Source organism: Sinocyclocheilus grahami, unplaced genomic scaffold, assembly GCF_001515645.1.
Source record: "Sinocyclocheilus grahami isolate Dianchi unplaced genomic scaffold, SAMN03320097.WGS_v1.1 scaffold970.1, whole genome shotgun sequence".
In the NCBI taxonomy this organism is placed as follows: domain Eukaryota; kingdom Metazoa; phylum Chordata; class Actinopteri; order Cypriniformes; family Cyprinidae; genus Sinocyclocheilus; species Sinocyclocheilus grahami.
This window is the reverse complement of record NW_015506149.1, coordinates 102,958-115,981: the sequence shown is the minus strand read 5'-3', so window position 1 is coordinate 115,981 and position 13,024 is coordinate 102,958.

Here is a 13,024-nt window from a genome sequence, read left to right as displayed (position 1 = left end):
AGGAAAAAAAATGCAAGATGGCAGATGACAGAAATGTAGATTTTTTTAATTAATACTTTTATTCAGCAAGGATGCATTTAATTGATCTAAAGTGACAGTATACTTCAAATACATGCTGTTTGTTAATATTAAGCAGCACAACGGTTTTCAACACTGATAATAAAAATGTTATTAAAGACTGGAGTAATGATGCTGAAAATTCAGCTTTGCCATCACAGTAATTGAGAATATACTAGAGATACACTACCGGGCAAAAGTTTGGGATCAGTAAGACTTGTAATGTTTTTTTAAAGAAGTCTCTTATGCTCATCGAGGCTGCATTTATTTGATAAAAATACAGAAAAAACAGTAATCTTGCAAAATGTTATTACAATATAAAATAATGGTTTCTATTTTAATACACTTTCAAATATAATTTATTTCTGTGATGCAAAGCTGAATTTTCTTAAAGAAGTCTCTTATGCTCATCGAGGCTGCATTTATTTGATAAAAATACAGAAAAAAACAGTAATCTTGCAAAATGTTATTACAATATAAAATAATGGTTTCTATTTTAATACACTTTCAAATATAATTTATTTTTGTGATGCAAAGCTGAATTTTCAGCATCATTACTCCAGTCTTCAGTGTCACATGATCCTTCACAAATAATTATTTAGAATTTCTGAAGGAAATTATAAGTTATTTTAAATTGTAATAATATTTTACAATATTACAGTTTTTGCTGTATTTTTTATCAAATAAATTCAGCTTTGGCAAGCATAAGAGACTTCTTTTAAAAACATTGTGACGATTAAAAACATTTTATTCAATAGCTAAAATTATTAATAAACAGATCAGGGAAATTAAAATGGATTATTTTACTCAATATTTGAATGTATTTTTATGTTTACCGTAGTATCAAGTTAGTTTAGTGGCATGCTAACATTCAACTCAGCTGAATTGGCTTCACATGAAGAGCTCTATTTTTTTGGTGTATATAAGTAGATGCTAATGGAGTTGCTACCCCAGAGGAGTGTTCCAAATGAGTCATTTATAAGGTTCGATTTCAACTAGCATGCTGCTTTGGAGGGAAGCTGTCTATGTAGGCAGTATAGCAAGGCACTAAGTTTTGGAATAGAGCTAATGTGTGGATTTGTGTGAGACAGTGAGTTTAGTACCATAATGTTAATCACAGCCAGACTGTCTCTGAAAAACTCCTTCTCGGCTCGGACTGAAAAGTTGCATAGCTTTCCTGCAATCACGTCTTTAAAAATTGCCCTAGTGTCGACTACCTTCTGCACCTACAAAGACACACACGTCAAATTAGTAAACAAACTATCCCCTTCTTTGGGTATCTATTATTTAAGGACAGCATAAAATATTGACTTCAAAATCTTCTGTGTACAGTTTCACTTCAGTTTCATAAAAATGATGTTGGTGATCCCACTGATAGTGGAATGGGATCAGGAAATGTACTTCTTTCATCAAATGTTAAATGTAAAAATATGTAAAAGAAGAAACGCAGACATCATACACACGATGTGTACTCACACACAGGATCGTACCATGACAGAATCAGCACAGTTCATACTCAGCGCCTCATAATGATGGCTGCCCCCCTCAGCCCCGTCCCACAGGAGCTCTATAGAGCTGTCAGTCACAACACCAGCACGCACATGAGTGGGAGGAGCCAAACCTGTCAATAAATAAACAAATTCAAACAAAATCAGTACTAAGCTAGTTGAGTTCCAGGGACTGTGTTCGACTGTGTTCGGAATAACATACTTGAATATGCACATTGTGCAAAATTAGGCTGAAATGCAAAATAGTTTTCATTTTTAAGATTACATCTGAACTCAATTTGCTGCAATTAATAAGTAAAGTAATGAGATCATATGACAATGTATGGTTAATTTGGATTTATTTATTTTTTAACATACAGCATACAGTCAATGAAAAATTGACAATGCAATCGGTATGCTAATATTCCGATTGACCATAGACCACTGGTTAAAGGTTTGGAATCATAAGAATGTTTTAATGTTTTTAAAAAACATCTCTTATGCTCAGAAGACTGCATTTATTTGATCAAAAATACAGTAAAACAGTAACATTATGAAATAAATAAAATAAATGGTTTCTATTAGAATATTTATTTTATTTTATTTTAAGACTGGAGTAATTATGCTGAATTTTCAGCATTATTACTCCAGTCTTCAGTGTCATATGATCCTTCAGAAATCCTTCTAACATGCTGATTTGATGCTCAATAAACATTTATTATTATTATCAATGTTGAAAACAGCTGTGCTGCTTAATATTTTTGATGTAATATTTCATGATGTAATGATGCTGAAAATTCAGCTTTGCATCATAGGAATAAATTACTTTTTAAAATATATTAAATTACAAAATAGTACCTTTAAATTGTAATAATATTTCACAATATTGCTGTTTTTACTGTATTTTTAGTCAAATACATGCAGACATGGTGAGAATAAGAGACATTTTTCAAAAACCTTCCAAAATATTTCAGACTTTTGACCAGCATTGTACTTTTTCAGCAATAAAAGTAAAAGTTTCTCACAGGTTCTCACAGGTGGAAGAGCAAAGCCTTCACTGCTCGTGTCTCTGCTGGTCACAAACACATTAAAGTCATACTGCGCTCCTGGACTCAGCTTGTCGACTAAAAGTTTGGTGCTGTCTTTGGACACTGGCGTCCAGGATCGATTATTCTGGTAAGTAATGGTGATGCCGTCATAAATGCTGTTTCTGGGCATCTGCACAAAGACCTCCACAGAGTGTATACCAACTGTGTATGGGACAGCAACCTGAATGCTATCAGGTTCTGAAAGAAGAATCGAAAATACAATTTGTAGACTGAAAAAGAAGCATCGTGGCGGAAATGGAAGATAAAAACAGAAATGAATCATACTTAGAGTCTGTTGTATGGTTGTCACTTTGCTCATGTTTCTGCCCTTCACTGCAGCCACTCCCACTTCATACGTCCCACCTGATTTGAGCTGTGTAAGAGAGATGCAGGTGGAGCCATTTACCCAGAATTCTCTAGTTTGAGCTTGATTTGTTTGTGGGTGGAGCTGGATGTAATATTCATCAACTTCCTCGTCCAGTGAAGGCCACCAGCACACAGTCATGTTCTCCAGACCCACAGCATCAACTGAGACCCTGCGTGGAGGACTAACCTCTGAAACACACACATCCACACACAAAACATCTATGTGGATCTCAATAACCGGGCAAGTGAAAACCCAAATGATTCAAAGCCAATTGAGGGGGGAATTCACTCAGAATTAATTTATGAGCATCAGCTTATTGTCTACATTTTTTTAGCAACACATTCTTATTACGCCAAATAAGATGACAAAATTAGTGCTGATCGTAATTTTCAAGGGTAAAAATTAGCACAAAGTATAAATTAAATTTGCTAAATCTAGGGATGCACCATTTTTATTTTTTTTTTACATTTTCGGCTGATACAGATAAATGTTTAAGATTAAAATTCAATACAATTTTATCTAAATAAATTAAAAAATAAAACTACCAATCAATTGCTTTTTTTAATGAACTATGGCATCACAACATTCAAATTTATATTTTGATTTTTGCTAACGATTACATTCATTACATTTTTATATAGTGTTAATATTAGTGCTATTAAATTATTAGATTTATTAAATATTTTCTTAATGTTAAGTAAACATTCAATTACAGCAAAGGTAAAATTATTTAATTTATATAAATTATTTATTATAAATAAATCATATAAATATATATTTTCTTATTTTAAATATATTAAATGTTTTACATTAAGGCATTAAACATTAAGGGAACATTGTATTTTTATCATTTTGCAAACATTATGGGAATGTTACTTTCTCTGAACATTCTGAAACAAGTAGTAAAATTGAACAAATGTCAGATGAACGTCCAATAAATACAGTTTAGGAAAAAAAATTCCATGAATGATGTATAAATAAAATTTTTGTTCTAATGTTTTGAGAACACTAATACTGAATGAATGAATGTCCCAAAAACATTACTGCAAGATTGTTTGTTCACAACTAGGGGAGAACCTAGCCAGAAGTTCTGAGAACATTCCCTGTTTGCTGGGACATTGATAAGAAATGTGGTTTTGGACAGAAATACTGTGATAAGTGATTTCACCCCTCAATATCTCCTACACACTTAATGTGTTGCAAAATATACCTGTGATAACAGTCACGGACAGACTGTCAGAGCTTTCCACACCTTGAGCTGTGACAGACACAACTGTGATCCTGTGAGCACGATACGCCTTCAACCCACCAATCACAGCGCTCCGATTCATCTTTTCCAAGCGAACGGCAAGGCCTCTGCCAGAGACTAGATCCACCCAGTACAGGATGAAGTGCTCAAACCGAGCACTATGGGAAGAATCGGGGGCAGTCCAACACAATGCAATCTGACTGGACGTGACAGCTGTCACTGTGAGATTCTGAGGAGGATTTGGCTCTGCAATATTACAAAAACAGTTCATTTTTAGGTAAACTATTCTTTTAATCCGTGCTGGTACTATAGACATAGAGACTTACTTGTATTGGCAAAGAACATGGGTCCAAGTGTCTGAGACGCCCCACTTGGCCGCATAAGAACCAGTGAGAAATGATAGACACGTCCAGGAGAGAGACCTTGAACTCTCACTGTGTCTTCAGTGTTTGTGAGTGCCATATGCGAGACGGTTTGATCCTTTGATTCATCTTCCGATTGTAGAGCAAGCGTAAAACCAGCAGATAAATCCAGGTGAGATTCATTCGACCAGATAAATGCTGCTTCTGTCTCACACACACTCTCCAGATACAGCCATTCACTGCTGCTCTGCAACACTGTAACAGAGACACAAAAGTAATCTAAAAGAAAATCTTAAGATCTCAAATATTTCTGTTAGACAGTAATTCAAATAAATAGAGAGAAAATGGAGACTAAGAGCCTCCAAATGGCACATTTCTTGTGGTGATCTGTGGAACTACATAAAACAATGAGGTGTCCCTTACAAGTGGTCCCTTTGGTGCAGACATCACAGTGTACTATTACCCAGCAGTCCATGCTGCAAAATACAGACTCAGAGATGGGCTGAAGGTGCCATTTTGGCATAATGCTTCTTAATTTTTTCTCAAAAATACTATGGAAGTCAATGGCCACCAGCAACTCTTTGGTTACCAACGTTCTTCAAAATATCAACTTTCATGTTCACAGTTTAAGTTTTAGTAATTTTATTAGGTGCTTTTTTAGTTCTTGTTTTTGTTCTTTACATTAATTTAGCTTTCTGTTTATTTCAGTTTTAGTAATTTTAGTACTTAAGTTGCAAAAGCAACATTTCTAATTTTCATTTAAGTTCTCATCTATTATTTTTATTTTATTTCAGCTTTATTTCAATTAATACATTTTTATATATAGTTTTATGCCTCCATATTTTTATTGTATGTCTCATTTCAGCCTACTTTCATTTTTTCTAATTCTGAAGAAGGAGAAATTAATTATGGAGAAACATCTGTGGCAAAGAAAGCAATACAGTATTCATCAGGCCATTTCTCTGAAAATGCTCAGTCCAGACCAAGCAATGCTTATCGCACAGCTTGATTTATCAAAACAGGACATATTCCTGGACCAACGTGCTTTGTTGGTCCAGGAACAACATTCCTATCAGTCCAATCAATCCTGACTCCAACCCAACCTCTTTTTCCAGGAACAACAGTAACTCTCTCAGTATCAGTATCTCTCTCCCTCACTCACACTCTTCTTGACAAATGTAGGGGAGCTGCAGGTAACACAGGAAAGCAGTGAAGAAGTATCCCGCTCCGGTTGCATTCTTCTGCATCGCAACACAGCCTGTTTGATTGGGTGCAAGTGATGATGTCATTTCAATATTTAAGTTGTAGGTAGAGCTATCAGACCAGCGGAAATCACCTTCTGTCTGTGGATATTAAAAACACAGTTTGAATGAAATACTAGCATAGCACATACTATTTTTAAACATTTCAGTATGCAACAAAAAAAGTGTGCAACAGTCTCCATAGTGTCCATGTGTGTTTGCCATGTACCTCATGGTCATTTAAAGCTGTCCACAACAGCAGAAGATGGTTATAGGACCCTAAGAAAGATATGATGGATAGAAGCTCTGCATATGTCTTTATGTTGGCCAGATGTGACCCTGGGGTTGATCTTTCACATGCTTGCTTCGCTCCAGACCATGACATGAACCTCGGGTTCACCTTATAACAGCTCCATCCCACAGCAAGCCAGCCAACGGGACACTGACCTGCAGGAGGAAGTTACAACACCAGTGTTTGCGTGTGTCTTTACATGTTTTCCTGCTATTTACATACTTTTTCATCTTCTTGAAATGTTTGCTTTTCCAAATCAGTATGACTGACTCTTTTTCAAACAACAAAAGTGAATGATGCTTTATTTAATCAAATATAATATTATATGGTCTGGTATAGTATTATAAAATTAAAAATCATATTCATAATGACCATGAAAGTAGTTCATATAATTTTAATTTTAATTTTAATATTTTGATTTAGCTTTAATAAATCATATATATCAAAATTCATTTTAATTTTAGTTTGTTTTAATAATGTTATGTGCTTTTGTCAATTTATCCATGAATACATTTTGACAAAATCTGTTTGTAAATATATATTTAGCTTCAATTAAATTTTATTTCAGTATTTAAATGGTATTTAAATTTGTATTTCATTTCTGTTACCAAGGCAACATTTCATGTTTTTCATCTAATATTTATAGTTTATTTTAACTTCATTTCATTTCATTTTTTTTTAAAAGTTTTAGACACTGTCAGTCTGTGTCTTTATTGTGATATGTAGTATAATATTGTCTCAAAATAATAAGCACCATAAAAGTAGTCCATACAACTTGTGCACTATATTCCAAGTCTGCTGACTTGGAATCAATTCTCTGTGGTTTTTGGAAGAAAATTATTCACTAAAAATTTAAAATCTCAAGACAGTTTCATTCATAAAAGTTGTAATTTTCTAAATAACTGGACAGTAATTTGCATCAAACCCAATAAAAGCCTTTTTGGTTCTACTTAACAACTTTAGTTTTAAGACATTTACCTATTTAGCAGATGCTTTTATCCAAAGCAAATTACAATAGAGGAACATAAGGAATTCATCACAACACTATTCATCGTATGTGCACATACCTGTCTTTATGGCCAGCTGAAGGCTTTGTGTAACATTAATTTGGAGATGAGGGATGAATGTTTTCTTTGCCACACTGACATTGTAACGACGTCCAGGCTGTAAACTCGTCACCTGGTGGAATGGCTGAAAATGGGACGCAACCCAACACTGCTCATCCAAACACACATCCAAGACATCTCCATCATCTAATGTAGGCCAGCTGAACACGGCAGTCGTGGATGAGACATTCATGCGTAAAGAGGATGCCACGAGAGGAGCTAACAACAACAGAGCAAAACAAGAGTATTACAACACAGCCGAAACATGTGCATTTGTGCCATTGGAGCCTCTGTCAAGTCAAGCCAAGTCACCTTTATTTATATAGTGCTTTTAACAATACAGATTGTGTCAAAGCAACTTTACAATATTAAATAGGAAAATAGTGTGTCAATAATGCAAAATCACAATAGTAAACACTCAATTTCCTCTGTCTTCAGTGTTACCAAGGTGGAAAATCTTGGCATCCAGCAGTTCTGTATCATTGTATGATTGTAGACTGAATCCCAGCTTCTCAGAAACTTGTGGTGCTCTGAACTTCATCACACACTCACACACGTCTTCACACACTGCAGTACTGCTCAGCACCTGACAGAGGGGGAGAGACTCGATTAATCATATGTGACCCTGGACCACAAAACCAGTCAGAAGGGTAAATTTTTTTTTAATTGAAATGTAAACATCGTCTGAAAGCTGAATAAATAAGCTTTCCATTGATGTATGGTTTGTTAGGATAGGACCATATTTGGCTGAGATACAACTATTTGAAAATCTGGTATCTATGGGTGCCAAACAAAATCCAAATGAGAAAATCACATTTAAAGTTGTCCAAATTAAGTTCTTAGCGATGCATATTACTAATGAAAAATTAAGTTTTGATATATTTACGGGATGAAATTTACAAAATATCTTCATGGAACATGATCTTATCCAAATGATTTTTTGCATAAAAGAAAAATCGATAATTTTGACCCATACAATGTATTGTTGGCTATTGCTACAAATATACCCATGCTACTTATGATTGGTTTTGTGGTCCAGGGTCACAATATTATCAGTGTGCACTCTTATTACACCGAGACGCCAAAGAAGTTCCATTCTGGGTTCCCTGAAGAACCTTTCAGTCAACATTTCTTAAAAGAAACATTTCCCTTAGTGTGAAGAACCTATTCATAATTTAAAAGAACCTTTTATTTTTTTCCAATGTAATCTTTAAAGAACCATTCAAAGGTTCCACAGATGTTAAAAAATCTTCATGGAACCATCAATGCCAGTAAAGAACCTTTATTTTTAAGAGCGTGTGAGCATGTGAGAGGGATGGGGATTGCATCGCACCTTGTTTCCCAATAAAAGTGTATAAAAATGATCTGTCCGAGATGGAAAACACAGAAATGCCACCTGCACATGGACAAAGGATGGACTTCTGGAACATGGAAGGCCGAAAGCCTGCAGGACAACAAGAGGGGGAAAAAAATCCATAGGGCTGAGGGCAGATCAAACTTTTTCTATCAAGCTTTAATATACTATGACTGCTATCTTTAAAATCAACATGAAATTATGTTCACAAAGAGCTTCTGCATATATTGCATTTCTGAGTGATGCATTCAATTATAAAAATAGAAAAGGGACTTATTCCAATGGTAAAAAGTATTATTGCAATATTGCCATATTAATTACATTACTGTTACATGCCATTGAATTACTTTTAGATTTAGGCTGCATTGCCTAAAACAATGAGCACTACAGTAAAAAAGACTACAGTATTTGGCTAATAAATAACATTATTTCTGGCCTAGATGACGTCAGCTGAAAAAGAAAGGCATTTCAGATGCAAAGCAAGTTACTAGATCGTGATAAAAGATTGCAAAGTCAAACATTCTCTTTGAAATAACGTACAATAATAAATAATGGCACAGGAACATTTATTAAGAAAGCAAACAGGGTTAATTCTGATTTCATGTTCAAGTTTTCTAAAGAACTATTCCAGCTTAGAAAGTTTCTAACACAAACAGCATTTCTTACATAACTCAAACTCTCAGAAAGCCACATATCTTTTTCCTTCACAGCAAATGCATTTTCCTTAACTTGACGATGCAATCTAATTAAGTCTGAATAAATCATTACCTGAAAGAAGTGCAGAAGTTGCCAAAACAATGCCAGAACTTTGTCCATGGAGCTCGATCTCGTAATTCCAGTGTCCATAGACGACACCATATCCTTAAACCAAAACACTACGGTCTTGAGCCTTGCAGCTTGCACTGTAATAATAACCTACACTACAATAGTATGGTCAGCAGCATCCTAAAAACAGTCTTTGTGGTCATAAGAGCACTCCGTGGCATCTTAGAGCAAAAAATTTAGCTCAGTTCAGTTTCCACAAAAAAATACCCCACATTCCATGAGGACACGCCTCCCCTGCCACTCCAGATGCCCATGCCAGCATCTTACAACATTACAAAACCCCACACTGGAGGATTCAACCACACCTCCTCCCGAAAGCAGCTCTGCGTCTCATTCATTCAGATCAGACAGCCTCTCCACCCCATATTTTCTTTTTCTTTCTTTTGTACCTAATCGAAATAAGTACAGTTTGTCAAGACGACAAAAGTCATGCAGGGTTGGTTGGGTTAGTTGCGTTAACGTTAAAAGAATAAAACAATCCCGCACTACACTCCTACATGCATTACATCACCCAATGAGAATAAACACAAAACAATTTATATTAGCTGTCAAGAATAATTCATTAACACACATTATGTAATGTTTGTACAAGTTGTATATACAGTACTACCCTTAAAAGCACTTGCACTGGGCAAATGTAAAAGCAAAAATGCGCAGCTCGCAGCTTTTTGTTAAAGATCTTACATCAATCTTATTTGAGCTATACAGCTTTGTAATATTTCTATTTTGGCAGCTTTCGAAGTGTGTATTTTAAGGTTTATATCACTGCTTCAGACTTTCATTGTCGATGCTTTGCTGCTTTTACTGTACAAATAAAGTGATAAGTCAATGTTATTCTCTCTGGAAATCAAGAGTTCACTGTATTGAACTCACAACATTCCTTTAAATTCTGATTCAGCAGATGTTCGCGAGGGAGGAGATGAACTTCTCCAACATTTTAATTACCTGACTTGAAAGCAAAACACAACTCAGCAGGATATAACTCAAGTCATGCGTGGGCTGATCTAGTTAATAAATCACTGCTGGAATTAGATCATGGTGAAGATGCTACATTTCCGGTGATGGAGGCCAAGATATATGGCAATTGTTTTTCTGCAGTTTTACTGATTATTATTTATTCTGTTTGGTAATTTTACAGTAAAATGTCTTAAATGGAATATTCACACACAAAGGTGAAACAAAACTTCTACATTTTCGAAATGATTCGTATCGGCTGTACTAATCTGTGGCTAATTGAATGGAATATTATAAAATTGCTTGGTAAATCAATTAAATGATTGATTTGCACAGTGCATGTGGAAAAATATAGTTTTTTGTATTTTTATTTTATTATTTAAAAAACAGTGACAATAACATGCAGGTTTATAGGTAGTTTGCTATATGCTAAGGTATATTTAGGCTTACACATTTTAGTTCACTTCCAGCAGAAATCATGTTTTTGGCATTATGGCTATAATATGGAAATTCAAGTTCATCACATTATGTTTTTTTAGAGACGGCTTAAACATAGACTGTCAACACAACTAGTGAGTGATGGATGCGCCTGTCAAGCAATTGTGTGGGATTTCTCTTAAAATATCGAATACCTAATTAAAGACCTGTTCACACAAAGGTAAGATAACGATAAAGGTTTAAAAATTGTTCTAAATTTAAAAGAATTGCACAACTCAACTATAATAATAACAGCACAGAGAAACAACATTGTTGGAATCACATGCAGAATGATGAATGATAAAAACACTGACAGCCAATCAGAATCCATCCTGCTTTGAAGAGATTTAGATGGCAGACGACAAAACTGCAACGTGCTTATAATAAACATAATATTGAAATCGTGTGTTGGGTTGGATGCGAATATAGTTATTATTATAGTTATCTTTATCATTATCACTCTTGATGTGAACAGGGCTTAAGACTGGCGTGTTTATTTTCTCTGTAATTAAAAAATGTAATAAAAAAAGCATTTTTTGTTAGAAAAAGCACATTTAAATAAAGCATTTGGTTAAAAGTAAAGATTTTAAAATGTATAAATGTATTTAAAATGTTAATGGAAAATAATGATTTGAATAATACTCGTCCCCATGTCATTTCATCATTTAACAAATGTTAATACTAAAATCTAAACAATACACCAATTAAACAGCAGTTTGTTGTTCTTGTTTGAATAAATGTTTGATTAACCTACTGTACTTACAGATAAATTATAGATATCAAAGACACAACAAATACAGTGATTGTGTTAGTAGTTTGCGGTTTTACAGATACTGTACTGTATATGCAGTCGGATTCTGCGTTAAGCTAGTGCTCTCACTGAGATCTTAACTTTACTGCACACAGTCCGGATGGAATCAGTTCCACTGGCATGAGCAGTCCGTTGGCTCCTGGTAGTAATAGTCCACTGTAGTGGCATTTCGAGTGCAGTACAGCTGAATGATGCGGTTTTGGAGGTCGTTCTCACGGCAGCACTTGCAGAAACGTGCATGACTGTTAATGTTAAAGTTGAAGATGGTGGCAGATGGACATTTTCCATCACATGAGTACACAGTCACCTGAAGAGAAAAATAAATAGAGATGATGTTAACAGTAAACTCTCAAGAAGATGAATTACACTCTATTGTACTGCACTGTAAAAAATGACTGTGAATTTAACGGTAAAAGACTGTAAAAATGCTACAGTAAAAACCTGTTAAATGGTTAACGGTAAACTCCCCTACTATATACGGTGAAAAACTGTATTGGACATAAATTTTACGGTGGAAGTGAATTTTATGGTTTGGAAGTGAAAAAGACCGTATAATTTACAGTGAATAACCATAAATTGACATTCCCAGAATTCCCTGTGTTACATTTCAAATTTGATGTTTTTTTGTTGAAATAACTATGTTTCTTAGTTTTTTTCTTATCAGTTTTGTATATTAGGATTGTGTGTTACACCTAATGTTGTTAAATTAATGTTTATTGCATTATTTCAGTTTCATGTGTGTTACATGATGGTGTTTAGTGTTTGTGTGAATGACACTGTGCACCTTCTATATATGTTATTATTTAAAAGCTGCTTGTGATGGGCTTTAGTTCATCATGTGACTTTCTCATCACCACCTGCATTTGGTGGTCATCAGTGTATTTCAGTGCTTCAATAGGTTGGTATATTAACATTATATCAGTTAAATGTAATTACGGTATTTAACTGTAAATTTAAGTTAAACCTAAAACGTTGCTACCGTATTTTTTACGGTAAAATTCCGGCAACCATAGCTGCCGTTTTTTTACCGTACATTTTACGGATTTTTTTTTACACTGTATTTCATAGATAATACAGAATAGAGAATCATAGTGTTCATAGCGTTCTTTCACACTTACAGGTGTGTTACTTCTACAGTCATCTTTTCTGATGGTGGTCCTGATGGCGACTCTCTTACAGGTTTTACCATCTTCTTTGCCTACACACACACACACACACACACACACACTGAGAAACTGTGACTTACAAATGAACACAAACGTGGCATTTTGTGTTTTAAGTCAACATGAAACTATATTTATAAGCCATTTTTCTTCTGGAATGTGACACAGAGTGGAAGAAAAGATACAAATGT